We start from the raw sequence: 14,572 nt of genomic DNA on the forward strand, positions 1-14,572 counted from the left end.
CTTAGATTTCTATACTTTTTCTGCTGAGAAGTCATGGCCAAAATCGGTTAAGATCAATGGAAGTGGTAAAATATTTTTTCTCTAATAAATTTCTCCTCCCCCTGCCACCACTTAACACCGTTTGGGGATCGTTCACAAGGAACAGTTGAGAAGAGAACACCGGTTTGCCTTCGTAGTTCTTTCATGTGAAGTTATTTAAAATCATTAAACTAAGCTGCAGTGCTCTGTGGCGTAGTGGTTAGCGTGCTGGACAATTCACATTATATTTTCACGTTCGCGCCGACCTACCGTAGTCGTTTTTTTTTTTTTTTTTTTTTTTTTCCTAAACAACTGGAATGGACTTTTCTTGGTGGCCGAACTGTTAACCGTTGCAGATATTTTTTTTTTTTTTTTTTTTTTTCACACTTTATTTTCCTATTTTTACTCATGACTCCGGGTTTGATCCTTCCTACTTACCTACCATAACCTTTTTTAAAACTCCCCCCCCCCGTCCCGGAAACAAACACTCGGGCAACGCCGTGTACCCCCGCTAGTAAGTAATAAGATTTTGTTCATCATTTTCAGTAGCAAAAAATTGAACAGTAGAAGAATTAAATAGTCAAAAAAATGTGGGTCAACATAACCACCCCCATCCCTCCCCCTCTTCTCGATGCTACTAATGTTTTATTTGGGTTACCAGCATCATTATTTAGACATACCTAAAAAAAAAAAAAAAAAAAAAATACAAGTTGGATTTTGCCTTTAAAACTGGCACAAAGACATGGAATACTGTTGCCACATCTGGGCAGGAGCTGCTAGAAAGGACTTGGCCTGCCTTGATAGAGTTCAAAATAGACTTCGTAGCCTCGTAGGAGATGTCCTTTTCTCTTCCTTGCAACCTCTATCTCACAGAAGAGATGTTGCCAGTTTGTCTCTGATGTATCGTTATTTTCATGGAAAGTGTTCGACTGAGCTTCAATCTATGGTCCCCCCTCGCCAAACTTTCACAAGAAACACTCGTCTAGCTGTAAACACTATCAATAATTTCCCCCACTCTTTATCTGTGCCTAAACCTAAACGTAGATTCCATGAACAAAGCTTCTTTCTTAGAACTGCACGCCTGTGGAATTGTCTTTCGTTTTCCTGCTTTCCGGCTGACTACAATATGGTTGTGTTCAAGTCTAAAGTAAATAAGTTCTTGATGAGCCGTTCCATATAAGTTATCAAATTGTCAAATTTACCAAATTTTCATTACTAATGATTACTATATTGTCCAATTTCTACTGTACACTCTTTAACCCTTATCCTTGAGTGGCCTCTGGGCCTTGATAATGTGGTGATGCCTATGTAAAAAAAACAAAAAACAAAACTGAAAATAATTTTAAAATACTAAAAATCCCACCTGGAGTTGTCCTGTAATGAATGACATCCCTGTGTATCCCTGCTTCTATCTTCCATTCTTTTGAAAAAAGGTAATATCTGGACGGATGGTTTGAGATTAAATAGAAACTACACTTTTATTTATTTATTCATTTTTGCTGTTGTATCACCAATTATCAAGGCAAAGAGCTACTCGAGGATAAGGGTTAATGATGATGATGATGAAGAGTAATCAATTCTATGGACTTGGTTTGATTACTTATGGGGCAATTTATGACAAATATTGTTGTTTGTATAATTTCCAAATCTTTATTCATAAAAAGTGTGTATATGTTTATATATTTGTATGTAAGGATTCACTCTTAAACTATCATGAATTTTGAAACAGAGCTGCTAGACGTGAAGGTGGGTAAGTTGAGCTATATTTAGTTTAATCCAGTTTCATTAGTCTCTTTCCTTTCTCCACTAAAATCTTGGGCCAATTAATCAACCAAGTACACCACCTCATAAATGCTAGAAAATATGATTACACTAAAATAATTTAAAAATAATAGAAATCCCACCCGGCGTTGCCCGTTAATGAATAGCAAACCTTGTGTACCCCTGCTCTCAAATTTTTAATTCCATTCATCATTTTCAAACCTTTCACAGTAGCATTCAGCATCATTTAACTGATAATTTGTCCTCGAGTGACATTTAGCCTTGATAAGTGGTAACTTTTTAGTAAATTTTTTTTTTTTTTTAAATCGCATGAATTTATCAACTTGTGATAATTGTAATAAATTCAAATCAACTCCCACGCAGATGTGAAAGTTTTCTTTTCTTTGTTATTACCTCTTTAATTATAATTGTGTTGCATAATGAAATGTCAAAAATAGGCAGTCATTAAATTGCAGAAAAATGTATCCGCCCAACTCTAGGACATTGTTCATTTCAGCCAGCATTTAACACCGACTCCATCTTGACTGGGCAGAAGTTTTGCTGACATCCAATCTGCGATAGACGAGGTACAGTTTTATGCCTCCAACATCAGCATAAAGATCAACGATAAAAAGACAAAGCTCCTGATTGCCAGTTTTCTCGCAAATGAAAAACAATCACTTTCGATGGAGAAGTCCCCGAAGAGTTTAATCATTTCAAATACCTTGGCTCTATCATTACCACAACAGGTCAAAAGAGGATATCAACGAACGCATCAGTGATGATTGTTCGGCTTTCTATCGTTTTTGATCTCAACTTTGGTTCAGACCCGATGTAAAATTTGGTATTAAAATCCGCATGTATATTTAATAGCTGTGAAACCTGGTGATGAGAGCAAATGATCTACGAAAGCTTGAGGTATTCAGTCGCTATTCTTCGTATTTATTGGCAGTAGTTCATCTCAAATGATGTTGTCTATTCTTGCTGTGACATATCCATTTTTGTGGCAAGCTCTCCTCTCGTTTGCTGGTTTGGTTACATATTTTGTCGAAAAGGTTCTCAGCTGAAAGATGAAGAACACTATGGAAGTACTAACCAATGGTATGAACAAGGTTTGATAACTTATGGGACGATTTATGACAGGTATTTTTTTGACATTGGACTTGAAGATAATCATGTTGCCATCTGTAGGAAAGAATGTGTGATAAAATTAAATAAGATTGTCCCGATTGACTTGCCTCCCCATGAGGATAAAGTTTGACACAAGGTCATATTTAAAAAAAAAAATTTTTTTAAATGGTAGAAGAAAATAAAGCTCTCCAAGAAAAGGTACATTTTAGCTCAGTTTAAAAAAAGATTTCCCCTCTTCTAACTGAAGACAAAACAGATATTATACTTTGAATCTGGCTTGAAAACAGAATTCATGACCCTTCCTCTCAGGTGACACAAGGTTATTTTAAAAGCCTATAGCCACTTCCCCTGGGAGGAGGGTTCTAGCAAGGTGTAAAAATGAAGCCAAGAACGAACATGTCACTATTTCCCTGCAAGGGGCACTTTATGCAACTGTTTATTAACCCTATCCTCTACCAAAAGAGGAGGTAATACCTGGGAAAGTGCCCCTTTTAAGATCAAGGCAAATGATACCTCATTCTGATAAGAAAGAAGATTGGGGGGTCATGGATCGGAAGGACGACAAAGCGAACCTCGATTGGCATGAACACCCAATGCAGAACAAATACTACACTTTGAATTATTTATTTGCACAAAACATTAAAAAATTACAGTCGGAGCAAATTAGGTCCAAGACCATCAAAAGTGCACAGAAAAATGGGTGTCATTGGTCTTATTTGGTCAGAAGTGATAAAGATTTAATTTTAACTAGAATCATTTCAGTCACCACAATATCACATTTACTTTTCGGGGCATTGTAATTAAAATATCCCCCCATTTTTTAAAAATTAATACAGATACTGCATATTAATCATTGACCAAAGTATCAAGAATTGGCCTGTGAACTGTCGCCTATGGCTGGTTTGGTTTGGTCGTTTTGTTTTTAAACATATCAAACCTTTTCCATTTAATGCTGAATCCAGTATTTTTTTTGGAAAAAAAGTTTTTTGCATTAAGTTTTTTTTTTTTTTTTACAAAGGAGTCACCACTTATCAAGGTCTGGAGACCACTCGAGGATAAGGGTTAATGTGCGTATGGTAGTCAATGAGACAGTACAGTAAAAACCCTTATCCCTGAGTGGCTTCCGGGCCTTCATAAGTGGTGACCACCGTGTAAAAAAAAAAAAAAAAAAAACTGTAGTAATTATTAATAGTGGAAATTTTTTAAATTGGATTACTTAAGGGAAGAGCTTATGAAGAATTTGTTTATGTTGGACTTGAAGACGACCATATTGTAGTCAACTGGAAAGCAGGAAAATGGAACAGAGTTCCACAGGCATGCAGTTCTAAGAAAGAAGCTTTGTTCATGGAATCTATGTTTAGTTTTAAGCACAAATAAAAAGTTAGGGAAAATCATTGATAGTGGTTTCAGTTAGATGAGTGTTTTTCGTGAAAGTTTGACAAGTGGTGAACCATAGATTGGAGCTCAGACGAGAACTTGCCATGGAAATAACGATAGAGTAGAAACAGGCTCGCAACATCTCTTCTGTGGGAAAGAGATGGCAAGGAAGAGAAAAAGGCATTCCCCACTAGGCTACAAAGTCTATTTTAAACTGTGTCAAGGCAGCATAAGTGCTTCTAGCAGCTCCTGCCCAGATGTGGCAACAGTACTCCATCCTAAGATGTACTTGGCTCTTATAGAGGTAGAGAATTGCATCAGCAGTGAGAATATCTGCTGGAGCAGTAGAAAGATCCAACCATTCTTCTAGCGACCATAGCAACGTTTTGATGCTCGTGTTCCATTTCAGATTAGGAGTAAAGGTCAGACCGAGAAGCAAATAAGTTGTTTAGATATTCAAAATATTTATTCATGGTGTTTAGTTTGGTTGCCGAAAGTTGGACATAGAAAGATATGGTGCTTGTTCAGAATTCTCCCTATATTAAAAAAAAAATAAATAAAAATCTGTATCATGTACCTACCGTGATGGAAAGAAAATATCATATTCCAAAACTCACATAAATTGATCAAATAGTTTTATTTTTAAATAAGAAAATCGAATATTGTGTTTAACCAATCAGTGACGATATCATAACATCTTGAAAACAAACTAAAGGAACAAGGGAGATAACTCAAAATAATTCAAACTTGTGAGATTTTAGAAAAAAAACTCAAATTTCTTCAAAATAATTTCCTTTATAAAAAAAAAAACCATTAGATCAATTTATGTGATTTTTGGAATACGATGTTTTCTTTCTGTCACCGGTATTTACATCATACAGATTTTTCTTTATTTTTTGTTTTTTTTTTAATATAGGCAAATTTTGGACAAGCACAGAAAAATTCTTTAAAGACACTAAGATCTCAAATGTTGCATTTCTGGCTTCTTTATGGATTTTTATCCTTGGCCTCCAAAATCAACAGAGATTAGGCCATTCTTGTAATGATCCGGTACCTGCTGATTTTGCAGCGTTAGTTTAGTTCTGTGCAGTTCTAGGAGGTCCACCCTCCAAGGCTTTATCTTCTCTCTTTGAAAAAAGGGCTAGTTTATTGCTAATCGCCTGAGGCGCCCTCACCGGGGAATGTCAATGGCGTTGCCTGAGCATTTTTTGCAGGTCAGAGTGCCCCTCGTCAGGGGTGCTGGTTTCTCAATCCCACTTTCCGACTCTGGTGTCTAAGTTTTTGCAGTGCGAGAGAACTAAACTTTTTTTTTTCTTAAAAAACAAAATATCCGTTTCTTGCTTCTCTTTTCATAATATTTGGGATGTCGAGCAGCCGAGGTTCTATGTTTAGAAGCAAGAAATTGAACAGTAGAAGAATTAAGTAGTCCAAAAAAATGTGGGTCAACATAACGACCACCACCACTATCACCCTCACTCACCTCCTCCTCCTCTAAATACAACTAATGTTTTACTTAGGTTAATAGCACCAAAAACTACTGCCATCATTATTTAGACATACCTGCCAAAAAATAAAGTACAAGTTGGATTTTGCCTTTAAAACCTGTGCAATAAACACATTTAACAAGATCATATGACGTTGGAAATACGATTAAACTAAAATAATTTTAAAATACTAAAAATCCCACCCGGAGTTGCCCGGTAATGAATAGCAACTCTTATGTATCCCTGCTCCCATCTCTCCTTCTTTCGAAAGAAGTAATGTCTGGGCAGATGATTTCTTGAAATTGAACAGAAACTACACTTTTATCTTTTTTTTTTCCTGTTGCATTACCATTTATCAAGACAAAGAATCATTCGAGGACAGGGATTAATAATGATAAAAGGGCAATCGATGCTAATGGATTTGGTGTGTTTACTCATGGGACAATTTATGACAAACAATTCGTTTGTATAATTTCCAATTTTCAAATCTCTATTTCATAAAAAGTGTATATGTAAGGATTCACTCCTAAACTAATTAACCAATCATTATGAATTTTGAAATGAAGCTGCTAGGTGTAAAGGTGGGTAATGTGAGCTATATTTAGTTTAATTCAGTTCCATTAACCTCTTCTCTCTCGTTACTAAAATCTTTGAATCATTAATCAACAAGGCATTAGTCCATCATCAAAAATATTGCTGATTGAATGTGAAAACTAAAGGAATAATTAAAAAGGTGACTCCACAACTGTTGTCCCCACTTCCACCATTTTTTTTTATTCTTTTTCATTCCAAACAAGAATGTAAGGGGTTACTATTTGGGATTGTGGTCTAACAGATTACTATGGGGAGTTGAGCAGCAAGATGTCTGTTCACAATACATGCATGTCAGGGAAGCAGGAAACTGGGATAGATTTCCAAAGTCTAGCAGTTCAAGGGAATAAGCTAATATGATTGAAAACTTTCTGGCATCTAGGTATCTCAAGATTGAAGGGGTGGGATTTTGTTGCTTTTTGGGTTAATCAAGGGGGGGTATGTACTTCATGGGACACAAGTACTATAGAATCATCAGAGTACATTCCATTAAAGCACTTGTAAAACAGACACAGAGATGCAACATTTTGCAGCGATGTGAAAGAGGTTGGAGCTTGGCTGACAGTGCGGGACTTATTAGATTGGAGACTTTGTCTAAGACTAGTAATAGATACTCCAGCCGAGATACGGCAACAATGTTCCATTCATGGGCGAATTGTGGCTTTGTAAAAATATAGGATGCTCTCTGGTAAGAATTATATTTCAGTTATTTTCCAATCATCCTGTATTTCTTCCATGATCAGGTTGACAAGAAAGTTCTTGCAGTTTTTAACTTTTAAATATAGATGAACAGACCTCAGCTCAAACAAAAATTTATTGATCGAAATAAGCATCAGAATCAACACATTTCTGCCAACGCAAAAAACAACGTATATTTGTGCCAGTGATGTAAAAAAAACCTTGCATCCTGGTGGCGATGAAGTCGCTGAAGGTGTTTTTGATATCGCTTAGGTTTTTAAAGCATTTCTCACGCAGTCTAAGAGTGAGAGACTAGTGGTAGATGCACCAGCCCAGATGTGGCAACAATACTCCATGCATGAGTGAATGGTGGTCTTGTAAAGATATAAGATGCTTTCTGGTAAGAATTATATTCCAGTAATAAATTTTTGGTATAGATACTTTCTAATCGCCTTATCTTTCTTTCTTGATAATAATTTGTTTTCCCCCTCTCTCTTTCTCTCTTAATTCTTTGCCTCCTTCCACTATGTGTCATGGAAATCAACTTTTATTTATGACGTCATTCGCCTTTTATGACATTATCTACTTTTGAAATTTCCACTTGTATAAGGCACTTTTTAAAGAATTTTCTTATCAGTTTGTTTAAGCTGGGGATGGGGCATCCTACCAAATGCTAAACATTCACCTGCTAACTCAGATATTCCAACCGAGAGATCTTTTTAAGATTCTTACCGTCCGTTTGAGTGAGATTGGTGGAATCTCTCTTGCACTTGGTTTATCAGGTATATTTGCTACTGCCAGGTAATTTTTGAAATTCTTGCTCTAATAATTACTGGAATGATGGAGATTTTATAAAGATTCTAGTTTTTTTCATGTCGTACACAAGATTTTGGTATTTTGTTATCTTTCCCCTCTCAGCTTTGTTTAAAGCAGCATCATTGGAGACACTAACTTCTACCAAGGTTGCTTCTTTCTCTTGCTTTTCCCATTTCACTATGTTGGGTTTAATAGCTCAGTTTTCTAGATACGTAGCTGTAGGGATTGTATAGTCAGAGTAGATGGTGTATGACTTATTTCCAACTGTTCTTTCTGGTAAACATGTTGGCAGATCTAATTGCTGCATTCAATATTCTGTGATGTCATCCAGTGTGACAAGCAAGCAAGATAACAAGACTTACATCTTTAGTCTTATATTTTTACATTTCCATCAATGTAACCAACAACCTTCTTGTTAAACTTGGAAATCTGCATAAAATTTCGAATGGGACCCTTTATTTAATACACAGGGGTAACTTGTTCTCTTTCCATCAGCCGTGACCAGGTAGAAGTCCTAAGTATTGGGCAGAACAATAAAATTGTCACTCTAGAAAAGACAACAGATTCTATTTCCATTTGATGAAAACCAGGTGTACCTGGCAGCAGGACTCAGCGCAGCTCACAAGTCCAAAGAGACCCAAGGTTCAGAAGGAGTGCTACGAGTTTGTACCCTTCTCTCACTGGGGCCCCTCCTCCCCCCACCTGAACCCGCTGGATTACATAGTTTGGTCATACATAGAGAATATCACCAAAATGACCTTCCACAACACCAAAGCCAGCCTGATTGCTGCTATCCGCCGAGTATTTGCCGAACTCTCACCGGTGCTTGTGGAAATGGCACGCTCCCAGTTCCGGACCCATATCAAAGCGGTGATTGAGGTTAAAGGCAGGTACATTGAATAGAAGTCAGCTCTACTATATAATCAAGTTATCGGAATTGATTTTTTCAATAAAAGTTTTAAAATAAAGCTGTAATATTGTTTTCTTTAGGGCGACACTTATGGTTCCATCCTATAATTCTCAATTTTACTTTTTGAGTGTTGCCTGCACTGCAGATTGAACCTTCAACCCCCAGTAGTGTAACTTTAAAAGTGAATTTTACCTAGTACTTTATCCACTACCCCATGGCTTAAGCTCGTTTCTGTTCAAATCTCTCTGCACATAATCCTGTCTGAATTAATAAAAACAGAAAAGAATTCTAAGCCAATCAGAAGTATTTCTCTAAATTTATAAAAATTGACGTTTTCAATCCATCTTGGATATATTAGATTGATGCAATAGTTTTTGCAAAATTTTTAATTTTGATTTCAAATAAATTTTTGTTATAATACCTTTACTTTTTATATCGTCTTAAAGAGCGTTTTTTGCTCTATATAATCGTTTAAATTACAATTGTTTTAAAACAATTATGTCTTTTTTTCAGAACGTTGAATACAAGATGGAAAAAAAGCTGCTGAAACAGCTCATGACTCAGGAATGCACAATGCAATGGTGGTTTAAGAAATTTCATGGCAGCAACGAGAGTCTTGAAGATGATGAGCATAGTGTTTGTCCATCGGATGCTGACAGCAATCAATTAAGAGCCTTAGTTGAAGTCAATCCATGCACAACTATTTGAGGACATGCTTCTGAATTAGACATAATGTATACGACGATTTCCAACCACTTGAGAGAGATAGGAAAGACAAAAAAAAAACTTGATAAACGGGTGCCTCACGAATTGAACAACACCAAAAAGAAACGCTGTTATGAAGTGCCATCTTCCTTTCTTTTACGCAACAAGATCGACTCTCGACTGGGTTGTGACTTGCGATGAAAAGTGGGTTCTTTACGACAACCGTCGACACTCAGCTCAGTGGTCAGACACTAATGAAGCTCTAAAACACTTCCCGAAGTCACAGTTGCACCAAAAGAAGGTCATGCTGACTGTTAGGTGTCATTCATTACAGTTTTTTGAATGCAGGCGAAACTATCATGGTGGACAAGTACTATCAACAAATGGATGAAATGCATCAGAAACTTCGACAACAACATCCAGCATTAGTCAACTGAAAAGGCCAATTCTCCTCCGTGCCCAATCACACGTTGCTAAACCAACCCTGCTGAATTTGAATGAATTAGACTATGAAACTCTGCCTCATCCACCATACTCTTCAGACCTCACACTTACCGACTACCACTTTTTCAAGCATCTTGACAACTTTCTGCATGAGAAACGCTTCAAAAACCTAAGTGATATCAAAAACGCCTTCAGCGATTTCTAACATAGTGTATATGAGCAGCATCACGTGGGGGAGAAAAAGAAAGTCGATGTCGAAGAAAATGAACGTGTAAAGTCAAGGACGAAAATGGGCCGGATGTGGCCGGTATGCGGTCGGAGAAGGAAGAAAAGTGTACGCCGGGCGAGATGGATGATGACGAGAGACTTTTTTTAAGGCATGTCAAGGCAAGAGAATAAAAGTAATAAAAACTTTTGTTAAAAAAAGAAAAAAATGTTGACCCGGATTTTTTACTTCTTTCCTTTGTTGGTAACTGCTACGTTACAGACTTCATTGCCACCAGAACGCAAGATTTTTACGTTGCTGGCATAAATACACGTTGTTTTGCATTGGCAAAAGTGTGTTGATTCTGATGGTGCTTATTTTGATCGATAAATTTTTGTTTGAGTTGAAATATGTTCATCTGAATTTGAAAGTTTCTTGTCAACCTGATATATATATATATATATATATATATATATATATATATATATATATATATATATATATATATATATATATGCACACACACTGCAAAATGTTCGCAACTCAACGGAAGTTGTATTACAGATCAAGTTTAATATCAGGAACCGGGACTGACGGGATACCGTTTGCTGCTGATTTACTCCTTACTGCTTACTCTTTATCCTTTATTTTGATATCATTTTTTTAAAAATTATTATTAGCATCAAACAAAGAAATGTTTGTTTCAGAGCAAAGAGTAGTAGCAGTAATAGTAGTGGATTTACTACGACTCTTAGACAAAACTATTCGATGAATAGCAGAGCTTTCTTCGATGCTTTCATAATTCTGGGAATCCGTATCGGCCTGAATGTTTCCGAATGAAATTCACAAAACAGATCGGGAATGGCTGATTTATCGGTGCTTGTTATGATACAGTCGACAAATATGTGGTTTTAAGCCAAAACAACAATACTTACTTAATTGTTGTCGAAAATAGCAATATATCCAAAAATTACGAAAATTCTTCGAGTAGAACAAATGCTATTGTCTTTTTTTTAGTAAATAAAAAGTCTATCGCTATTGGCTAAAAAAAATTTTCAGCCATTACATTGGCGAAAAGGAAGATAAGTATGTCCCCTGTATTCGCAATCTTCAGTGTTCACATCTAAGAAAAATGCAATTTTCCCCCGATTTTGACTAAAAATTACTTTTAACTATAATTCATTTTTTACGCGGTGAATTTTTATAATTTTTTAATGTATTACTATTTTCGACATAAGTGTTGTTTTTACTTAAAATAATATATTAAAAAAATCAATCTGTCGAGTACCAAGATCAAAACACGAAACATTCAATCAAATAAAAATGACGATAATATTACAATAATGAAAATTATTAAAATTAATTTAAAATGTCAATAAAATCATTTCACTTAAAGCCCTGTTGATTTTGGAGGAGGAGGTCAAAGGTCTTTCTGATGGTCTACAAAATTTTGTGATTACTCTTAGCTGGCTAGGGATTTTTATTCTTGATCCCCAAAATCAATAGAGTAAACCATTCCTGATCCGGTCCCTGATTAGTTCTGTGTAGTTCTAGGAGGTCCACCTCTTAGACCTTACCTTTTCTCTTTGAGAAAGGGTTAGTTTGTTGCTAATCGCCCTTACCGGGGGATGCTGACGGGGTTGTCCAGGTTAGAATGCCAGTCCTCGGTGGGGGTGGGGTGGACGCTGACTTCTCAATGCAACTTTCTGACCCTGGTGTCTCCGTTCTTGCAGTGGGGGAGAACTATAAACCCTCTTAGTCGACTCCTTTTACCAAAATACCAGTAACCCAGTGGGGTTAAAACCTACTTAAAAGATTCGGGTTTGTATTACTGTACACATAGATTCGAAAAAGTTGTCAAAAAACAAATATATAACAAATAAATGTTATCAAAGGCAAGATAAGTTACTTTTCTACCAAACTGGATATATTTTTTGTGTTTTTATTCAATGTAACATATTTATTCAGCTCGAAAAACATAGTGTTTACTGATGTATTCGAAAATTCAAGATGGCGTCTCACACCCTCTTTAACACCGTAAGTATGGAAAAAGGTGTTATAAATAAAAAACTATACAAAATACTATTAAAAACCCGCCGAATATATGTCAACCTATGTCACGGTAACATACATTGAGCGAGTTTTTAACAGTATTTTATCCGGTTTTTTATTTATAACATCTTTTTCCACACTTACCGTGTTAAAGAGAGAATAAGACGCCATCTTGAATGTTCCAATACATCGGTAAACACTGTATGGTTTTCTAGCTGAATAAACATGTTACATTAAATAAAAACACGAAAAATATATCCAGTTTGGTAGAAAAGTAACTTATCTTGCCTTTGATAACATTTATTTGTTATATATTTGTTTCTTGACAACTTTTTCGAATCTGTGTACAGTAATACAAACCCCATTTATTTGTTATATATTTGTTTTTTGACATCTTTTTTTGTACCTCTGTGGATTGTAATACAAACCCAATTTTTTTTTATTATTGGTTCACATGGAGCTTTCACACAAATCAACAAACGATTTGAATGGAGACCTGTGGTCTGGAAGCTGAGTGACAACAAGTCTCCCCAGACGTCCAGCTCTCTCCTCCTCCTTCGATAGCATTTGCAAATAAATTTGCATCATTGCAACAGCCGCTTACCATTGATTTCTCGCTGGCAGTGGCCATTGGTTTATACTGGAATTTGAGTGGCACTAAAGCCTCCCCAAGATCCCAGTTCTCTTCACACTTGTCCGGCGGAGTGCTCCCTCCTCGGTCTTTCCATCCTCCTTGACCCTTCTCGGCTCTTTGGTATCACTTTTCTATTGGGGGAACGGTGGTGAAACAATGGAGGGGATGCATGATGGGGGTGTAACATGTGTTCTGCAACTTCGGTGTTCTTCATTCCCTGTAACGCTTCTTTGTTATATTGTCTTGTGTTTATTCTCCGCATTCAAGGGTTTTCCTTAATATTTCAGCCGTTTATTATTATTATTATTATTATTATTATTATTATTATTATTTCACCGTGAATGATGAATGACGGGGAGTGGGCCCTGGGCCGATGCCGTCCCGAACAGTCAATAAGTACCGACATTACATGGAACAACTTTTTCATTTTTTTTTCTTCTTTACTGACTTAAGATTATGATAAACTTCGCCTTAAGAATGGGTTTGATTAATAATTTCTCTTCAATTGTTCGTTTTTGTAAAAAAAAAAAAAAAAAAAAAAAAAAGCAAATAATTAAACTGTCTACGTAATCGATTTTTTTTATTTTTGGTGCTTTTTAAGATAAAGTTGACAGATCGATTTTTTTTAATAAAAACAGTACTTAGTTAATTTTAATGTCGAAAATAGTAATATATCCAAAAATTACGAAAATTATTTAGAGCTAAAAGTAATTTTTACGGAAAATTTGCGGAAATAGCATTTTCCCTAGATGTGAACACCTTCAAGATTGCGAATTCAGGGGACGTACTTATCTCGGAGCTACTTTTTCTCCACTTTAGTGGCGACCAACATTTTAGCCTTAGACTTTTTTAATTTTATTTTATTTATTTATTTTTTATTACTAAAAACAATAGATTTTGTTCTACTCAATGACTTTTCGTAATTTGGGGATATATTATTATTTTCGACATGGCAATTAAGTAAGTGCTGTTGTTTTTGCTTAAAACGATACATTATTTAAAAAAAAAAATAGATCTGTCGATCGACTATTTTAGCACAAGCACCTTTTTTTTAATAACACACACACACACACACACACACACACACACACACACACGAATAGTTATAACAGAATAAAACAATACATTAGCAAAAATTTACCACACACACACAAAAAAAGGAGCAAGTCCAGAGTTCAACCGGATTAAAAAAAAAAAAAAGTACAGGAAAATGTTTACGATGTACGTATCCGTCACGGCACGAAGATGTCATATTCCAAAAAACTTTTACAGAACCTATCACCCACCATGGGTACCAATCTATATAAAAACACGTAAATAAACACTTTCAATGTTTTTATTTCGAAGTTGACTCGGAATCTTTTTATGAAAGTTTAAAATATATGTCTTACCTTGATTAGTGACTTTTTGTATTGTTTCTTAAGAAATCACAAGAAATGCCGAAGACGCCATCAACAACAAGTCCCTTCTCTTGTCAATTTGTTACGCGTGTAAAAAACAAACAAACACAAACGCTCGCTTATGTGTGCTTAAGAGTTGACCGGTGTTAAGAACAACTATGTCCCCGTTTCTATTTTTATCCGCCTCTGCACACACACACACACACACACACACACAAAAGTCCTTGAATAGGCAGTATTATTGTAGACTAGTTGGTTTTATCAGTTCACAGCTTATATATATATATATATATATATATATATATATATATATATATATATATATATATATATATATATATATACTAGCAGGCCGCCCAGTGTTGC

The 14,572-nt window shown here is 35.7% G+C and overlaps 1 protein-coding gene across 5 annotated transcripts in view; it reads right to left on the bottom strand.

Annotated features, from left to right (window-relative positions):
- The window catches only part of LOC145265627 (anoctamin-10-like), a 329,084-nt gene extending 314,690 nt beyond the window's left edge, over nucleotides 1-14,394 (bottom strand). For 2 of the 5 annotated variants that reach the window (XM_080121667.1, XM_080121662.1), the window contains exon 1: nucleotides 14,198-14,394. The gene's annotated coding sequence lies outside the window, so the exon portion shown is untranslated. The remainder of the gene's footprint in view (nucleotides 1-14,197) is intronic. The other 3 variants (XM_080121668.1, XM_080121663.1, XM_080121665.1) reach the window with 3 other exon arrangements.
- Nucleotides 14,395-14,572: the final 178 nt, after the last annotated feature.

This window comes from Euprymna scolopes, chromosome 40 (assembly GCF_053919585.1).
Source record: "Euprymna scolopes isolate OS-2025 chromosome 40, ASM5391958v1, whole genome shotgun sequence".
Lineage (NCBI taxonomy): Eukaryota > Metazoa > Mollusca > Cephalopoda > Sepiida > Sepiolidae > Euprymna > Euprymna scolopes.